The 18,619-nt window shown below is 39.7% G+C and overlaps 1 protein-coding gene and 1 non-coding gene across 2 annotated transcripts in view; one reads left to right on the top strand and one right to left on the bottom strand.

The window, feature by feature from the left end:
* The window catches only part of SFT2D2 (SFT2 domain containing 2), an 86,053-nt gene that overhangs the window by 28,863 nt on the left and 38,571 nt on the right, over nucleotides 1–18,619 (top strand). The gene's annotated exons all lie outside the window — the stretch shown is intronic.
* Nucleotides 9,134–9,236, bottom strand: LOC116473915 (U6 spliceosomal RNA). Its single transcript, XR_004249478.1, has one exon. It is a non-coding gene; the product is annotated as a U6 spliceosomal RNA (small nuclear RNA).

Raw genomic sequence — 18,619 nt, 5'->3', positions numbered from 1 at the left:
TGATAGGCATGTGCCACCACACCTGGCTAATTTTGTATTTTTTTAGTAGAGATGGGTTTCTCCATGTTGGTCAGGCTGGTCTCGAATTCCTGACCTCAGGTGATCGGTCTGCCTCGTCCTCCCAAAGTGCTGGGATTACAGGCATGAGCCACCGCACCCGGCCTATTTTCTTTCTTATACATACTTTGGGTTTAATTTGTTCTGTAGCTATTTAAAGTAGAAGCCTAAACCGTTGATTTTTACATCTTTTTTCTAATAACATTTAAGCCATAAATTTCCTTTTCAGCACTGCATTAGCTGTATCTTACAAATTTTTATATACTGTGTTTTTAATTCAATTCAAAATATTTTCTTCTGTGATTTCTTTTTTGACTCATTGATTACTTACAAGCATGTTTAACTTTTAAACATTTGGGGATTTTGCAGATCTCTTGATTTCTAATTTAATTTCATTATAGTCAGAATATAGTCTCAATTATTTTAATCCTTTTCAATTTATTGTGACTTATTTTATGGCCTACCATCTTAGTCTAAATAAATAAATAAATAAGCTTGATGTGGTGTGCTCCTATAGTCCAGCTACTCAGGAGGCTGAGGTGGGAGGCTCCCTTGAGCAAAGTAGTTTGAGGCTGTGGTGAGCTATGGTTGTGCCACTGCATTCCAGCCTAGATGACAGAGCGAGACCCTGTCTCTAGACAAAACAAACCCCTAGATCATCTAGGTTTTCTCCTGTGTTATTATCTTGTAGGAGTTTTATAGTTTTTTACTTTACATTTAGCCTCTGTGATTCATTTTTTTTTTTCATGTCCAAGTCTAGCTTCATTTGTTAAAAAGATGATCTTTGTTCCATTGTATTTCCTTTGCTTGTCAAAGATCAGTTGATATGTTTATGTGGGTCTGTTTATGGGTTCTGAATTCTGTTCCTTTGATATGTTTGTCTATTCTTTCATCAATACCGCACTGCCTTAATTACTGTAGCTTTGTAGTAAGTCTTGAAGTAAGGTAGTGTCAGTTCTCCAACTTAGTTTTTCTCCTTTAATATTGTGTTGGCTATTCAAGGTCTTTTTGCTTCTCCATGTAAACTTTAGAATTCATTTTTAAAAATATTTATACAAAATAATGTACCAGGTTTTTGACTGGGATTGCAATGAATCAATCCCAGTCATAACAGAATTGATGTTATGAAAATATTGTTTTTTTTTTTTTTTTTTTTTCTGAGACAGGGTTTCACTCTATTGCCCAGGCTGGAGTGCAGTGGCGTGATCATGGCTCACTGCAGGCTTGATCCTTGACTCAAGTGATCCTTTGCCCCAGCTTGCTGAGTAGCTGGGACTACAGGAGCACACCACTATGCCTGGTGAATTTTAAAATTTTTGGAGAGACAGAGTCTCACCATGTTCCCCAGGCTGGTCTCGAACTCTTGGGCTCAAGTGATTCTCCTGCCTTGGCCTCCCAACGTGCTGGGATTACAGGTGTGAGCCACCATGACTGGCCAAATATTAACTCTTCCTATTCATGAACATGGTATATCTCTCCATTTAGTTAGTTCTTTAATTTCTGTCATCAGAGCTTTTAAGGTTTCCTTATACAGATTTTGTACATATTTTGTTTGATTTATACCTAAGTATTTTATGTTTTGGGAGGCTAACATAAGTGGTATTGTGTTTTTAAATTCAAATTCCACTTGCTCATTGCTGATATATAGGAAAACAATTGACTTTTGTATATTAACCTTGTGTCCTGTAACCTTACTATAATTGCTTACTAGTTCCAGGATTTTTTTGTTGATTCTTTTGGATTTTTGACATAGACTACCCTGTCATGGACGAACAAAGTTTTATTTCTTCCTTCCCAGTTCGTATCTCTTTTATTTCCTTTTCTTGTCTTATTGCATTAGCTAGGACTTCCAGTATGATGATAAAAAGGAGTGGTGAGAGGGGACATCCTTGCCATTATGCTCTTAACCTTAAGTTTCTTAATCTTAAGTTTCTCACCATGAAGTATAATGTTAGCTATAGGTTTTTAATGGATATTCTTGATCAAATTGAGGAAGTTCCCCTCTATTCCTAGTTTCCTGAGAGTTTTTACCATGGGTGGGTATTGGACTTTGTCAAAGGCTTTTTCTGCATCTATTGATATGATCATAGGCTGGGTGCAGAGGCTCATGCCTGTAATCTCAGCATTTTGGGAGGCGGAGGTGGGTGGATCACATGAGGCCAGGAGTTCAAGGCCAGCCTGGCCAACATGGCAAAACCTTGTCTCTACTAAAAATACAAAAAAAACTAGCTGGGTGTGGTGGCCCATGCCTGTAATCCCAGCAACCTGGGAGGCTGAGGCACAAGAATCACTTGAAACTGGGAGGCAGAGGTTGCAGTGAGCCAAGATTGTTCCACTACACTCCAGCCTAGGACAGAATGAGACTCTGCCTAAAAAAACAAACAACAAACAACAACAACAACAAAGATATTGTGTTATTTTTCTTCTTTAACCTGTTGATGTGATAGATTGTGTTAATTGATTTCTGAATGTTGAACCAGCCTTGCCTACTTGGGATAAATCTCATGGTTGTGATATAGAATTCTTTTTTACATTCTTGGACTTAGTATGTTAATATTTTGTAGAGGATTTTTGTATCTATGTTCATGAGAGATACTGGTCTGTAGTTTTCTTGTAATGTCTTTGTTTGGTTTTGGTATTAGGTAATGCTGGCCTCATAAGATAAATTAGGAGGTATTTCCTCTGCTTCTATCTTCTGAAAGAGATTGTAGAGAATTGGTGTAATTTCTTCCTTAAATGGCTGACAGAATTCAACAGTGAACCTATTTAGGCCTGGAACTTTCTGTATTTTTAAGTTTATTAATTATTGATTCAACTTCTTTAATAAATATAGATCTATTTAGATTGTCATTTCTTGTGTGAGTTTTGGCAGATTTTATCTTTCAAGGAATTGATCAGTTTCATCTAGGTTATCAGATTTGTGATCATAGAGTTGTTCATGGAATTCTTTTGTTATCCTTTTAAAATCTATGACATCTGTAGTGACGTCTCCTCTGTCATTTCTGATATTAGTAATTTGCCCTCCCCACCACCACCCTGGCTTTTTAGTTAGCCTGGCTAGAGGCTCATTGATTTTATTGATTTTTTTTCAAAGAACCAGCTTTTGGTTTTGTTGATTTTCTTTATTGATTTCCTTTTTTCAGTTTCATTGATTTCTACTCTAATTGTTATTTCTTGTCTTCTGCTTACTTCAGGTTTAATTGCTGTGCTTTTTCTTGTTTTCCAAGGTGGAAGATTATTGATTTTGGAGCTTTCCTCTTTACTAATATGTGCACACAATGCTGTAAATTTCACCAGGCACTACTTTTGCTGCATCCCACAAAATTTGATGAGCTGTATTTTCATTTTCATTTAGTTCAAAATATTTTTAAATTTATCTTGATTTTTTTTTTGATCCATGTGTAATTTAGAAGTGTGTTGATTAATCTCCAAGTAATTTGAGATTTTCCAGCTATCTTTCTGTTATTGTTCAGGCCAAAATAATGGAGCTTTCCCTCTGTGTTTTCTTCTTTCAGTTGTACTGTTTCAGGTTTTATATGTAAGTCCTTAATCCATTCTGAGTTGATTTTTATATATGGTATAAGATAAGGATCCAATTTTATGATTTCTATTTTTTAAAAAATTTGTTAAGGTGTTTTAAGAGCCCAGAATATGGTCTATGTTGATGAGTATTGCACATGAGCTTGAGAATAATATGTATCTTGCTGTTGTTGGATGAATTAGTCTATAAATACCCATTATATTTAGTTGATTGATGGTGTTGTTGAATTCAAGTGTGTTCTTACTGAATTTCTGCCTGCTGGATCTGTCAATTTCTGATAGAAGGGCTTTGAAGTGTTCACTACAATAGTGGATTCTTCTATTTCTCTTTGCGTTTCTATTGGTTTTTGCCTCACATATTTTGATATTCTGTTGTTAGGCACATGTACATTAAAGGTTGTTATGCCTTTTTGGAGAATTGACCCCTTTAGCATTATGCAGTGTCCCATCTTTATCTGTGATACCTTTCCTTTCCCTGAAGCTTGCTCTGCCTGAAATTAATATAGCTTCTCTTGCTATCTTTTGATTAACATTAGCATGGTATATCCTTCTTCATCTATTTTTTTAATAATGGCTCACACCTATAATCCCAGGCGCAATGGCTCACACCTGTAATTCCAGCACTTTGGGAGGCCGAGGTGGGTGGATCACATGAGGTTAGGAGTTTGCGACCAGCTTGGCCAACATGGTGAAACCTGCTTTTACTAAAAAATTAGGTGGGCACAGTGGCACACACCTGTAGTCCCAGCTATTCTGGAGGCTGAGGTGGGAGGATCGCTTGAACCTGGGAGGCAGAGGTTGCAGTGAGTTGAGATTGCACCACTGCACTTCAGCCTGGGTGACAGAGTAAGACTCTGTCTCAAAAAAAAAGTTTTAATTGGCAATTATATATATTAATGGAGTATGGGGCACAATGTAATGTTTTGATATCTGTATTCACTGTGGAATGATTAGATCAAGCTAATTAACATTAAGACCAAGCTAATTGACATGTAAACATATGTATCACATACTTTACGTTTTTTATAACTGAGAACATTTAAAATCTATTCTTTTAGCAGTTTTGAAATATATAATACATTATTATTAACTATGGTCACCGTACTGTGCAATAGATCTCAAAAACTTATTCTCCTATCTAACTGAAACTTTGTATTCTTTGGTCAGCATCTCTCATCCACTCTCTACTGGTAACTATCGTTCTATTTTTTACTTCTGTAAGTTTGACTATTTTAAATTGCACATATAAGTGAGATTGTGCAGTATTTGTCTTTCTGTGCATAGATTATTTCACACAGTCCACCAGGTTCATCTATATTGTCCTAGTGACAGAATTTCCTTCTTTTTAAAGGCTGATTAGTGTTCTATTGTGTATATATACCACATTTTCTCTGTTAATGGACACCTAGCATGATGTCATATCTTGGCTGTGTGAACAATGCTGCAGTGAACATGGGAGTACAGATATCTCTTCAGTGTACTGATTTCAATTCTTTCTGATATATACCCAGAAGTGGGGTTACTGGATCATATGGTATTCTAATTTTAGTTTTTTGAGGAACCTCTGTACTGTTTTCCATAATGGCTGTACTAATTTACATTACAACAGTATACAAGTGGTCCTTTTTCTCCATATTCTTGCCAACACTTGTTATCTTTTGTCTTTTTGATGGCAGTCATTTTAACATGTGTAAGATAATCTCTCATTGTGATTTTAATTTGCATTTCCTTGATTATTAGTGATGTTGAGCATTTTTAAATTAATCTGTTGGCTATTTGTATGTCTTCTTTTAAAAAATATCTATTCAAGTCCTTTGTCCATTTAAAAATCAGGTTATTTGTTTTCTTGCTATTGAGTTTCTTATATATTTGGGATATTAACCCCTTATCAGATGTGTGATATACAGATATTTTCTCCTACTCTGTGAGTTCTCTTCACTCTGTAAATGGTTTTCTTTGCTATGCAGAAGCTTGAGCTCTTCACATTTGTTCCTTTCCCACATTTGTTCCTTCTCATCATTATTAGAGACTACATTGGGGATTTAGAGTGACATCTCATATACACCTAGAAAATCGGTGCAGAATCATTTTAGGGTGTTGTTTCTGGTTAAAAATCAGATATTTGGGGGTCTGACAAATCGTAGGCTTGCAAAAACCTAACCTTTCAGTCATGGAAAGGGATGAACTGTTGGCATGGAAGGGTGTCTTAAAGGGCTCCTATGACAGCGTATTGGAACTGACCCTGGAAACTAATGAAAGAGTAATCCTCCCTAAATCAACCCAAAGCTGGTAATCCCCAAGGCTGCATGTTGGTGATTAAAAAAGAAAGGTAGAAGCAGCTGTCTTTTTGTTCAGTTTAATTATGACCCAGTACCTGGGTGAGTGCTAATTTCCTGGTGGCACTGGAAGTGGGTAGGAAAAGGTGTTAGGTTTCTGCAGGCTGCGGGGACTAAATGTGCAGACGTGGATTCTGCCTGGTGTATGTCTAGGGATCCGGCCACAGTTCAGGGGAGCTCAAGCTTGTGAGGTCAGGTTGCATGGCTTTTAATTTCTGCCCTTTAAATTGGAGACATGGGCTGCTGTGTGCCAGAGGACACAGCAGTACTATCAGGTGTCAGCTAGACTGCACGCCTTAATTAATAGCTCTTTTGCCCCCCTCAACAACTAGCTACAGGACAGCTGCTGAGCCTGTGAGATAGAACTTACGTTATTAAGCAGAAGAGAAACATTTAGCCTTCCTAATCATTTCAGCAGGGTTCCAGCCCAGAGGTCACAGCACTGGGCATCTCCTTTCCCTGGGTCCCCGTTCCCAATATTCAAGTTGGTGTCCACGGGTGTGTTTATAGCCAGCCTGTGAACTACAGAATGTTCATCGAAATTAATGCCCCTGCTCATGGTGAACATGCAACATCATTCCTCCTGATTCTTCTTGTGTTCTCTGTCCTGGACAATGGTCCTGCCGTTTGCCCCGTTGTCCAACTGGATAGCTGAACAGTCATCCTGGATACCTTCTCCCTTAATAGCCATATCCAGTGATGGCCAATTTCTATGGATTCTACCTTCTAAATAGCTCTCACATCTGCTATGCCCTTTCCTGCATTGCACCTGCCTGTTCCTTGCATGGTGCTGAGGTTTGAGGTATGATTGATCCGTCACCCAGGTAGTGAGCTTAGTAACTGATAGTTTTTCAACCTCTGCCCCGCCTTCCTTTCCTCCCTCCCCCTTTCATCTTCCATCTTTTGTGGTTTTCAAGTTTTACCACCACTATTACTTTACAGGCATTTCACACTACTCTCTGTTTAGTTTTACTCTTGTCCTAAGCAACATTCTCCTTAAAGGCATAGGTTTCAAATTCTAGTTGCATTTTTCTGCTGTAACTATTATAGTAACAAATGTTAGTTCATATGCCAACTAAAATTATTTCTTTGTGGGAAATATGGAACATTCCAAGCCCTTAATCATTTCCTCTCTAGTCTGATATTCCACTGGCTGAACTTGCTGCTATTTGAATACTCAATGCGTTAATGCCTCCTGAGCTTTTCATGGAATAGTCTCCTTTCCCTGGAATGTAGTTCCTCCCTGGCCCAAGGCAGACATCTACTTCAAAACTGAGCTTGTATGTTCCCTCCTCTGTGAAGGTGTCCCTGGTTCCTGCAGAGAATGGCAAGCTTTCTCTGTTCTATGCTTCCTTCCAAACTTCCATTGCAGGAAACTTGTTGGTCTCCTCACTGTAAGCTCCCTGAGGTCCAATACGCCTGGCACAAAGTGAACACTCAGTGGGTGAATGAATGGGTGAAATGATGCCAGGAAAGTCACTCCTATCCTTGTTACCATGAGCCCCATCTCTAAAATCAGAGGATGTTTGGGAGAACTCAAAGAGTTCTTTTCAGCTCTTTCTAGTATGTGGAGAAAAAGGTACAGCAAAATTAATTGTCTGCAGACACAGGATTATTTGTGGCAGAATCCAGAACCTGCATTCTTTTACTGTTTCCTGTGAACTTCAACATTTCAGATTCCTTCCGATAAGGTGGCCCACATGGGGAAGGTGGGTACCTGCAGGCCCCAAGCTGAGGAGAAAGTCTCAAGTGAGTGGGGTTCCTGCCTGGGCTCCCGCATGACTCTTCCACTTGCAAGCTGGAGCTCTCTGCATAAGCAACTGAAAATGCATCTCAGATATTTTCATAAATAGCTAGACTTCTATAGGAATAAAACTCAGTTGTCTAACATGAGACTCAGACATGCTTGTGCTGGGAGAAAAGCAGTTCTAGACCTCATTGTGCCTGGCTATTTGATTCACTCATGTAGATCATTCTTGGGGCCTTCCCAAGTGAAGACTTTACTTCTCCTTCTTGTCCTGCAATGTTTCATTCAAGCCACAATTTTAAGGTGCTCAGAGTTTTGCATGACATCTCAGGTCTTCCATCTCCAACCTAATAGTAAATCACCAGGGCATAGCTTCTTCATAGTCTAAATAGACTGGGAATTGTCAGTATTTTTTTTTTTTTGAGACGGAGTCTTGCTCTGTCGCCCAGGCTGGAGTGCAGTGGCGCAATCTCGGCTCACTGCAAGCTCCGCCTCCCGGGTTCACGCCATTCTCCTGCCTCAGCCTCTCCGAGTAGCTGGGACTACAGGCGCCCGCCACCATGCCCGGCTAATTTTTTGTATTTTTAGTAGAGACGGGGTTTCACCGTGGTCTCGATCTCCTGACCTCGTGATCCGCCCGCCTCGGCCTCCCAAAGTGCTGGGATTACAAGCGTGAGCCACCGCACCCAGCCAGTATTTTTTTTTTTTTAATTGCATTGATTTTTTTGGGGGGGGATGTCTGTGTGTCTTGTTTTTATTTGATTGGACACTTTGTTGAAAGTGGAACATTCCCAGAGTCTGAGAAGAAGCATGTAACATTTGACTTAAAACATAATAGTTTTATTATTCATTACTGAAAATGTTTTCTGATTTCTGAATGGGAAGTTATCTTTTAATGTTTTTACATTTGGGCTATCTCAAATACAGCAAAGGTGTATAATTTTTTTTTTCAGAGATAGAATCTTGCTTTGTTGCTCAGGCTAGAGTATAGTGGTACAATCATGGCTCACTGTAACCTCCAACTACTGAGCTCAAGGGATCCCTTCCACGCAGCCTCTCAAGTAGCTGGGACTATAGGTATGCACCACTATAAACAGCTAATTTTTCTTTAATTTTTTATAGAGAAAAGGTCTCACTATGTTGCCCATGCTGGTCTTGAATTCCTCAAGTGATCCTCCTGCCTTGGCCTTCCAAAGTGTTTAGATTACAGGGGTGAGCCACCGTGCCTAGCCCCAAAATATTTAAAAATAAAAATGTTCTTGAAGAAATCTTTATGAAATATCAATTTTCTGTTAAAAATGCCTCAATAAATATTATGATGCCTCTAAATGTTATTAATTTTTTTCTTAACATCAGTTTTTGCCTCACTACACCTTGATAGATTAAATAATAAACCAAGCAATAACAATAAAGGACCTACTATGTGCCAGCTACTAGATCTTTTTTTTTTTTTTTAAATATGAAACACTTCATGAATTTGCATGTCATCCTTGTACAGGGGCCATGCTAATCTTCTCTGTATCATTGCAGTTTTAGTAGATTTGCTGCCAAAGCAAGCACAGCTGTTGGGTCTTACAGTTAAAAGTAATATGGGCTTATTGTAGGCAAAACAATTTAGTGATTTAATCCTAAGATGCAGGTATGAGTCTCTATTTTCAAATATTGAAGATATATTGTATAGCACATTGTCTAAGATTTAACTTTGTGTTCCATGGAAGTACTGTGCTGCGAAGACACCTGAAGAGAGAAAAAAATGAGTGACTTGTTCCCTAAGATGCTCAGCCAGGACCTACTTACAAAATATGCCAGGAACACAAATGTGAAGCTCTTAGAAAATAATTCAGAAAGCCAGTAACCCACTATAATAGAAAGCCAGAACATCATATCTGAGGAAGATGAAGCTTCCATGAAATGTTATAAGCTTTTGTTTGTTGAGACTTTGAGACAGGGTCTTGCTCTTTTGCCCAGGCTAGAGTGCAGTAGCGTGATCATAGTTCACTATAGCCTCAAACTTCTGGGCTCAAGTGGTCCTCCTGCCTCAAGCTCCCAAGAAGCTAGGACTACAGGCAGATAACACCATGCCCAGCTAATTTTTAATTTTTCTGTAGTGATGGGATCTTGCTATGTTGCCCAGGCTGATCTTGAACTCCAGGGCTCAAGCGATCTTCCCTCACAGCCTCCCAAAGTGATGAGATTATAGGTGTGACCTACCATGCCTTGCCCACTTAAAAAAAATGTATATATACAATAATTCACCCCTCACTAATAAGTGAAATGGCAACAGTCATGTAGTACCATCTGTCAGGTTCCAACCTGAGCTGGGGTCTGAAGGGAGTTTGTTGACGGGTGGCAGGTAGTGGAAAGAACAGTCAAGGAACCGTAGGCAGTTGGGACATGGCTTTATTCTCTCCCCTCCTATAGAGTCAGCAGTGCAGTTATATTACAGACGATAATGGCTCAAAGCCTCATATGAGCTCACACAGGCAGGTTACATCAAATGGCTACATAAATGTGATTACATAATGCACGGGGTTGTGTGTCTGTGCTCCAAACCTGCTGTGTCAGGCTGTACCAGATGTCTACCTCAGCCTACTCCTGATTGCAGCACAGCCATTTACCTTACACTCCACCCTCTAGGCCGAGGGAGTCCTTGTAGTGGGGATACGTGCCCACAGGGTGGAACTTTGGACTCATAGGCCGCAGCAGCAATATAGGGAGCAACAACTCACTACTAATATTCCTGCTATGCTGCCCATAATTATTAGGGTCCAGCATAGGCCAGAGCCTAAAGATGCTCACCATGTCTGTAGGGGGTCATCAGTAAGGCTGTCAACTGCCTTGATTTCCTGAGAAACTCTTGCAAAACTGCTGTTATGTTTTGTTCATTGTCAGGGATGAAGGCACAACATTGTGTTCCCAAAAGAGCACAGGTGCCACCTTGGGCAGCAGTTAATATGTTGAGGGCCACCCAGTTCTGCAGTACCACCTTCCTGGTTTGATCAACCTCATCTGTCAACAGAAGGAGGGCAACTCAGGTGTAATTCAAAGCTCAAGCAGTGTGCTCTGCAAGGGCCATAACTTACATTTCTACAGATGACACCTGCTCCAGGGATGGTTAATGCTAAGGGGTAGAGCCACCAGGGGGTTCGTCGCACTCAAAAAACTGGGAATGTAGTGCTTCCCAGTTAGGTGGACATCCAGGTAATGGGGGAATAATAGTGGCAGGCACATAAGGGCCCCCCTAGGTACAGCAGCCAGTCCAATTCACTGGCAAAGATGACCATCCCGTGTCTTCATAGGTCTATAAATTTCCAGGGGGCGCTAAGTCCACTGGGGCCCAGCATTGATGAGGCCGCCTATTCCACTGCACCTTTGGTGTGGTGACATATGTTATATTTGTGCAGGCTATGGCAGATAACCAACCCATGATGACATTGCCCCAATGCTGCTCTATACATCATGGTACCTGTGGTGGGGGCACCACACGTTCTCCCACTAACCAGCCCCATCCATCATAGTCACTACGGGTCAGCCAGTGGGTGGGCATGCTATGGGTTTTGTGGCATCCCCTATCCAAAGCTTGTCATGTTGCATTCCAAACTTTGGCCATGGGACCCCAAATGTCTAACCATGTCCAGTTTTCCACAGAAGCCAGATGTATGTGCCAGAGCACATGGTAGGGGTCCCTGGGCCCGCCATTTGTGGGGCTCCAACAGCTGTTCATGCTCTATTTTCTGGCAGACAACTGGGCGAGCCTGAAACAGGGGTTCTTCCTCCTAGGTATCAGAACAAGCCAGGGTCTCTGGCTGGGATGGTGGGCCCAGGCCCACACTAATGGCAGCTCCTAATTCTCATTCCAAGCCGTGTATCCGGGCCTCCTGGCACTCTGCTTGTGCCTGGAGGTCCCTTTACCTGTGTGCATCCCGCAGGGACCGAGCGTGTGCTTCCCGTAGTACAGTCAAAAACGCCCATCCAACTCTGCCGGCAGAAGCAGCTCCTTCTCGGTGCTCTGTCCTTCCAGGTGCTTCCGCCCCTTCTCCATGCTCATGGGGGACCTGTCCACCACTGCCCATGTTTCCACTGGGGCCCATCCTAGCAGCACAGCTGCCACCAGGTACCATAACTCATGCTGGGGCCACATGGCCCACCCGGGATCATCGGGGCCAAGGACTCACTCACCTTGGGATCCTGCTGATTAGGCCAATTGTCAGGTTCCAGCCCTAGCTGAGGTCCAAGCGGAGTTGGTGGATTGGTGGTGGGTAGCTGAAAGAACACTCAAGGGACCATAGGCAGTTGGGACATGGCTTTATTCTCTCCCCTCCTACAGAGTCAGCAGTGTAGTTATATTACTCACAACAATAATGGCTCAAAGCCAGGTACGATCTCACACAAACTGGTTACATCAAATGGCTACATACATGTGATTATATAATGCACAGGATTGTGTGCCTGCACTCCAAACCCACCGTATCATGCTGTACTGGATGTCTACCTCTGCCTCGTCCTGACTGAAGCACAGCCATTTTCCTCACACCATCAATACGTATCAGAGGAAATGCTAGATTGTTAGAGTTGGGAAATACCTTAGACATTATTTAGTCCGGAGATTTGGAAACATTTTTAGAAACTTGTATATCTAATTTAAAAAATATGAAAACACTTTCTCACGTATTTTTTCTTCATAACAAAACCTTCCATGGCAGCCCAATATACAACAGGTAGAAAAGAATTTTTATGGTTAAGGGAAATACAGTGGGATGGAGGAGCTCCACCTGCTAGTTTTCTGTTAACCCAGCCTGACAAGGGAATTGAGACCACTCATGAGAAAGTCTTTCTTGCTGGTTCCCTAAAAGTGACATGATTTGTACACCTTGGTATTCTGTGCTCAGATGGAGATTAATTGGCGGGGGAAGTCATTCCTTTTTTTTTTTTTGAGATGGAGTCTCGCTCTGCCACCCGGAATGGAGTGCAGTACCATGATCTCGGCTCACTGCAAGCCTCCTGGGTTCAAGCTATTCTCCTCCCTCAACCTCCTGAGTAGCTGGGATTACAGGTGCCTGCCATGACGCCAGGCTAATTTTTTTTTGTATTTTTAGTAGAGATGGGGTTTTACCATGTTGGCCAGGCTGGTTTTGAACCCCTGACCTCAAGTGATCCACCTGCCTTGGCCTCCCAAAGTGTTAGGATTACAGGCGTGAGCCACCGCATGTGGCTGAGTCATTCCTTTTCTAACTCTTCTCCTGGTTCATTGAATATTGGACAAGTCCTTTTTTTCCTTTCTTACCTGTTTTTTTCATCTATATTATGGAGATAATTAGAATCTCCTGATTTTCTCGTTGCGTCTCTGAATGAATGAATTCCTGGAAATCAAAGGGTTAAAATCAAGTCTGTCTGTTTGGACTCCCTGGGCTTAAATACTTGCCTTAGTAGTCATTGTCTAGATACTTGTGGTCAAGTTACTTAACCACTGTGACCTTCAAGTTTCTCACCTATAAAATGGGTATAATTATACCACTTACCTTATAAGATTGTTATAAATGAAATGTAAATATGGTCAGCATGTTTTATTATTGTCAACACTACTTCGAAAAATATTATCTGGAATTTTAATTGTTTAAACTTATAAAAAAAGTAAATACATAAGAATATTAGATTGGTTAAAAATGGCTCATTTATAAGATGGGATAATTTACAAGTGTCAAAATAATGTAGCAAATTATTTGGTGACATGGGAAAAATATTCTTTATATGTCGTTAAATTAAAAAAATTAGATTATAAAATCTTGTTTTTGTTTTATTTACTCATAGGGCTAAAAGGCACTCATTTTCTTCGCTTTAAAAAATTGTTTAAAAATATTTTATTTTTAGACTGGGTGCAGTGGCTCACGCCTGTAATCCCAGCACTTTGGGAGGCTGAGGCGGATGGATCACTTGAGGAGAGGAGTTGGAGACCAGCCTGGCCAACATGGTGAAACCCTACTTCCACTAAAAATACGAAAATTAGCCAGGCATGGTGGTGAGCACCTGTAATCCCAGCTACTCGAGAGGCTGAGGCAGGAGAATTGCTTGAACCTGGGAGGTGGAGGTTGCGGTGAGCCAAGATCATGCCACTGCACTCCAGCCTGGGTGACAGAGTAAGAGACTCTGTCTCAAAAAAAAAAAAAAAAAAATTGATGTTATGGGTACCTATTAGGTATATGTATTTATGGGGCACATGAGATTTTGATATAGGCATATAACACCTAAAAATCAAAACAGGGTAAATGGGATATCCATCACCTCAATCAAGCATTTGTCATTTCTTTGTGGTTATAAACATTTCAATTATACTCTTTTAGTTATTTAAAAATATACAATAAATTATTATTGACTATAGTCAACAATACAACTAGATTTTATTCATTCTATCTAATTATATTTTTGTACCCATTAACCATCTCTACTTCCTAGTACTCTCCCACTACACTTCCCAGCCTTTGGTAACCAGCATTCTACTCTCTGAGTTCAATTGTTTTAATTTTTAGCTCTCATACATTAGCGAGAACATGCAAAATTTCTCTTTCTGTGCCTGGCTTAGTTCACTTAACGTAATGACCTCCAGTTCCATTTATGTTGTTGCAAATGACAGGCTTTTATTCTTTTTTTTATGGCTGAATAGTACTCCCTTGTGTATATGTACCAGATTTTCTTTATCCATTTGTCTGTTAATGGACACTTAGGTTGCTTCCAAATCTTGGCTATTGTGAAGAGTGCTGCAATAAACATGGGAGTGCAGGTATGTCTTAAAAAAACTGATTTCTTTTCTTTGGGGGTATATACCTAGAAGTGGGATTGCTGGATCGTATGGTAATTCTACTTTTAGTTTTTTGAGGAACCTCCGTACTGTTCTCCATAGTGGTTGCACTGATTTATATTCACACCAACAGTGTGTATGGGTTCCCTTTTTTCCACTTCCTCGCCAGCATTTGCTATTGCCTGTATTTTGGATAAAAGCCATTTAACTGGGATGAAATGATATCTCATTGCAGTTTTCATTTTCATTTCTCTGATCATCAGTGGTGTCGAGCACTTTTCATCTGCCATTTGTATGTCTTCTTTTGAGAAATGTCTATTCAGATCTTTCACCTATTTTAAAATCAGATTATTAGATTTTTTTTTTTCCCAGTTGAGTTTTTTGAGCTCCTGATATATTCTGGCTATTAATCCCTTAATAATTCTGGTTTGCAAATATTTTCTCCTATTCTGTGGGTTGTCATTTCACTTTGTGGATTATTTCCTTTGCTGTGCAGAGGCTTTTATTAATAACTCAATGTGATCTCATTTATCTATTTTTGCTTTGGTTGTCTGTGGTTTTGTGGTATTACCCAAGAAATCTTTGCTCAGACCAATGTCCTGGAGAGTTTCCCCCATGTTTTCTGTTAGTATTAATAGTTTCATAGTTTGAGGTCTTAGATTTAAGTCTTTAATCCCTTTTGATTTGATTTTTGTATATGGGGAGAGATAGGGGTTTAGTTTCATTCTTCTGCATATGGATATTCAGTTTTCTCAGCATTATGTATTTATTTATCATAACATTCTTTTCTGTTGACCCCACATTTTTATTTTATTTTTTAATTTTTTTCTTTCCAACTTTTAGGCTCAAGGGGTACATGTGCAGGTTTGTTACATGGGTAAATTGCATGTTTCAGGGTTTGGTGTACAGCTAATTTTGTGACCTAGGTAATTAGCATAATGCCTGATAGTAGTTTGTCAATCTGCACCCTCTTCCCACCCTGCAGCCTCAAGTAGGCCCCAGTGTCTATTGTTCCCTTCTTTGTATCTCTGTGTACTCAGTGTTTAGCTCCCTCTTCTAAGTGAGAACATGCAGAATCTGATTTTCTGTTCTGTGTTAATTCACTTAGGATAATGACTGTCTATGTTGCTGGGAAAGACATGATCTCATTCTTACAGCTGTATAGTATTCCAAGGTGTATATGTACCACATTTTCTTTATCCAGTCCACCACTAGTGGGAATCCAGGTTGATTCCATGTCTTTGCTATTGTGAATAGTGCTGTGATGAACATTCGTGTGCATGTGTCTTTATGGAGAATGGTTTATATTTCTTTTGGTATACACACAGTAATGAAATTGCTGGGTCTAATGGTAGTTCTATTTTAAGTTCTTTGAGAAATCTCTAGACTGCTTTCCACAGTGGCTACACTAATTTACAAAATTCCCACCAGCAGTGTATAAGCATTCTCTTTTCTCCACAATCTCGCTAGCATCTGTTACTTTTTGACTTTTTAGTAACAGCCATTCAGAGCGGTGTGAGATTGTATCTAATTGTGGTTTTGATTTGCATTTCTCTAATGATTAGTGATATTGGGCATTTTTTCATATGCTTGTTGGCTGCTTATATGTCTTCTTTTGAGAAGTGTCTGTTCATGTCCTTTGTGCATTTTTTAATAAAGTTTTTTTTTTTGCTTGTTGATTAAGTTCTTTATAGATGCTGGATATTAGACCTTTGTCACAAGCATAGTTTGCAAATTATTTTCTCCCATTCTGTAGGTTGCCTGTGTACTCTATTGATAGTTTCTTTTGCTGTGCAGAAGCTCTTAAGTTTAATTAGGTCCCACTTTTAATCTTTTTTTTTTCGTTTTTTGAGACAGGGTCATGCTATGTCACCCAAGCTGGAGTGCAGTGGCATGACCTTGACTCACTGCAACTTCCACCTCCCAGGCTCAAGCGGTCCTCCCACCTCAGCCTCCTGAGGAGCTGCAAATACAGACATGTACCACCATGCCCAGCTGATTTTTTTATTTTTTGTAGAGATAGGGTTTTACCATGTTGGCCAGGCTAGTCCCGCATTCCTGGGCTCAAATGATCCACCTGCCTTGGCCTCTTAAAGTTGTGGGATTACAAGCGTGAGCCACTGCAGCTGGCCAATTTTTGTTTTTGTTGCAATTGCTTTTGAAATCTTCATCATGAAGTCTTTGACAGCACCAATGTCCAGAATGATATTTCCTAGGTTTTCTTCTAGGGTTTTCATAGTTTTAGGTTTTACCTTTAAGTCTTTAATCCAACGTGAGTTGAATTTTATATTTGGTGATAAATAGTGGTCCAGTTTCAATCTTCTGCATATTGAGAAGATTGAGGTAACTTGCCAGTTATCTCAGTACCATTTATTGAAGAGGGAGTCCTTTCTTCATTGCTTGCTATTGTCAGCTTTGTTGAAGGTCAGATGGTTGTAGGTATATGGTTTCTGTTTCTGGGTTCTCTAACCTGTACCAGTGATCTCTGTGTCGACTTTTGTACCAGTAACATGCTGTTGTAGTTACTGTTGTAGCCTTGTAGTACAGTTTGAAGTTGAGTGGTGTGATGCCTCAAGCTTAGTTCTTTTTGCTTAGAATTGCTTTGGCTATTTGGGCTCCTTTTTGGTCCCAAATGAATTTTAAAATGATATTTTCGAAATCTGTGAAAAATGTTGGTAGTTTTACAGGAACAGCATTGAATCTGTAAATTGCTTTGGACAGTATGGCCATTTTAACAATATTGATTCTTCTTATTCGTGAGTCTAGACTGTTTTTCCATTTGTTTGGGTCATCTTTGATTTTTGTTTTTTAAGCAGTGTTTTGTAATTCTTGTTGTGATCGTTCACATCCCTGGTTATCCATATTCCTAGGTGTTTTAGTTTTTTTTTTTGTGGCTATTGTGAATGGTATTGCATTCATTATTTGGCTCTCAACTTGGACATTGTTGGTGTATAGAAATGCTAGTGACTTTTGTACACTGATTTTGTGTCCTGAAACTTTGCTGAATTTGTTTATCATATCTAGGAGCATTTGGGCAGAGACTGTAGGGTTTTCTAGGTATAGAATAATATCGTCTGCAAAGAAGGATAGTTTGACTTCCTGTCTTCCTATTTGGAAAGCTTTTATTTTTCTTTTGCCTGATTACCCCAGCTAGAACTTCCAGTACTGTGTTGAATAGGAGTGGTGAGAGTGGGCGTCCTTGTCTTGTTCTGGTTCTCAAGGGAAATGCTTTCAGCTTTTGCCTCTTCAGTATGATGTTGGCTGTGGGTTTGTCATAGATGGCTATTATTTTGAGGTATGTTCCTTTTTGATGCCCAGTTTGTTGAGGATTTTTAACATGAAGGGAGGTCGAATTTAATCAAGAGCCTTTTCTGCATCTATTGAGATGATCATGCGGTTTTTGTTTTTAGTTCTATTTATTTGATGAATCACATGTATTGATTTATGTATGTTGAACCAACCTTGCATCCCAGGAATAAAGCTTTCTTGATTGTGGTGAATTGGATTTGGTTTGCTAGTATTTTGTTAAGGATTTTTGCATGTATGTTCATCAGGGATATTGGCCTGAAGATTTTTTTTCTGCCAAGTTTTGGTATCAGAATGATGCTGGCCTCGCAGAATGAGTTAGGGAGGAGTTCCTCCTCCTCTATTTTTTGAAATAGTTTCAGTAGGATTGGTACCAGCTCTTTATATGTCTGGTAGAAATCAACTGTAAATCCATCTGGCCCAGGGCTTTTTCTGGTTGGTAATTTTTTTTTATTACTAATTCAATTTCGAAACTTGTTATTGATCTGTTCAGGCTTTCAATTTCTTCCTGGTTCAATATTGGGAGGTTGTATGTTTTCAGGAATTCAGTAATTTCTTTTAGGTTTTCCAGTTTGTGTCAGCACCATCTATTGAAGAGACTGTCCTTTCTCCAATGTATGTTCTTGGCACCTCTGTCGAAAATGAATTCACTGTAAGATTTATTTCTGTGTTCTCTATTCTGTTCCATTGGTCTATTTGTCTGTTTTTATGCCAGTACCATGCTGTTTTGGTTACTATATCTCTTTAATATAATTTGAAGTCAGGTAATATGATTCCTTCAGTTTTTTTCTTTTTGCTCAGGATGGCTTTGGCTATTCTGCATCTTTTGTGGTTCCATAT

Source organism: Hylobates moloch, unplaced genomic scaffold (genome assembly GCF_009828535.3).
Source record: "Hylobates moloch isolate HMO894 unplaced genomic scaffold, HMol_V3 SCAFFOLD_8, whole genome shotgun sequence".
NCBI classification, from domain to species: domain Eukaryota; kingdom Metazoa; phylum Chordata; class Mammalia; order Primates; family Hylobatidae; genus Hylobates; species Hylobates moloch.
This window is presented reverse-complemented; position numbering and strand designations above follow the sequence as displayed.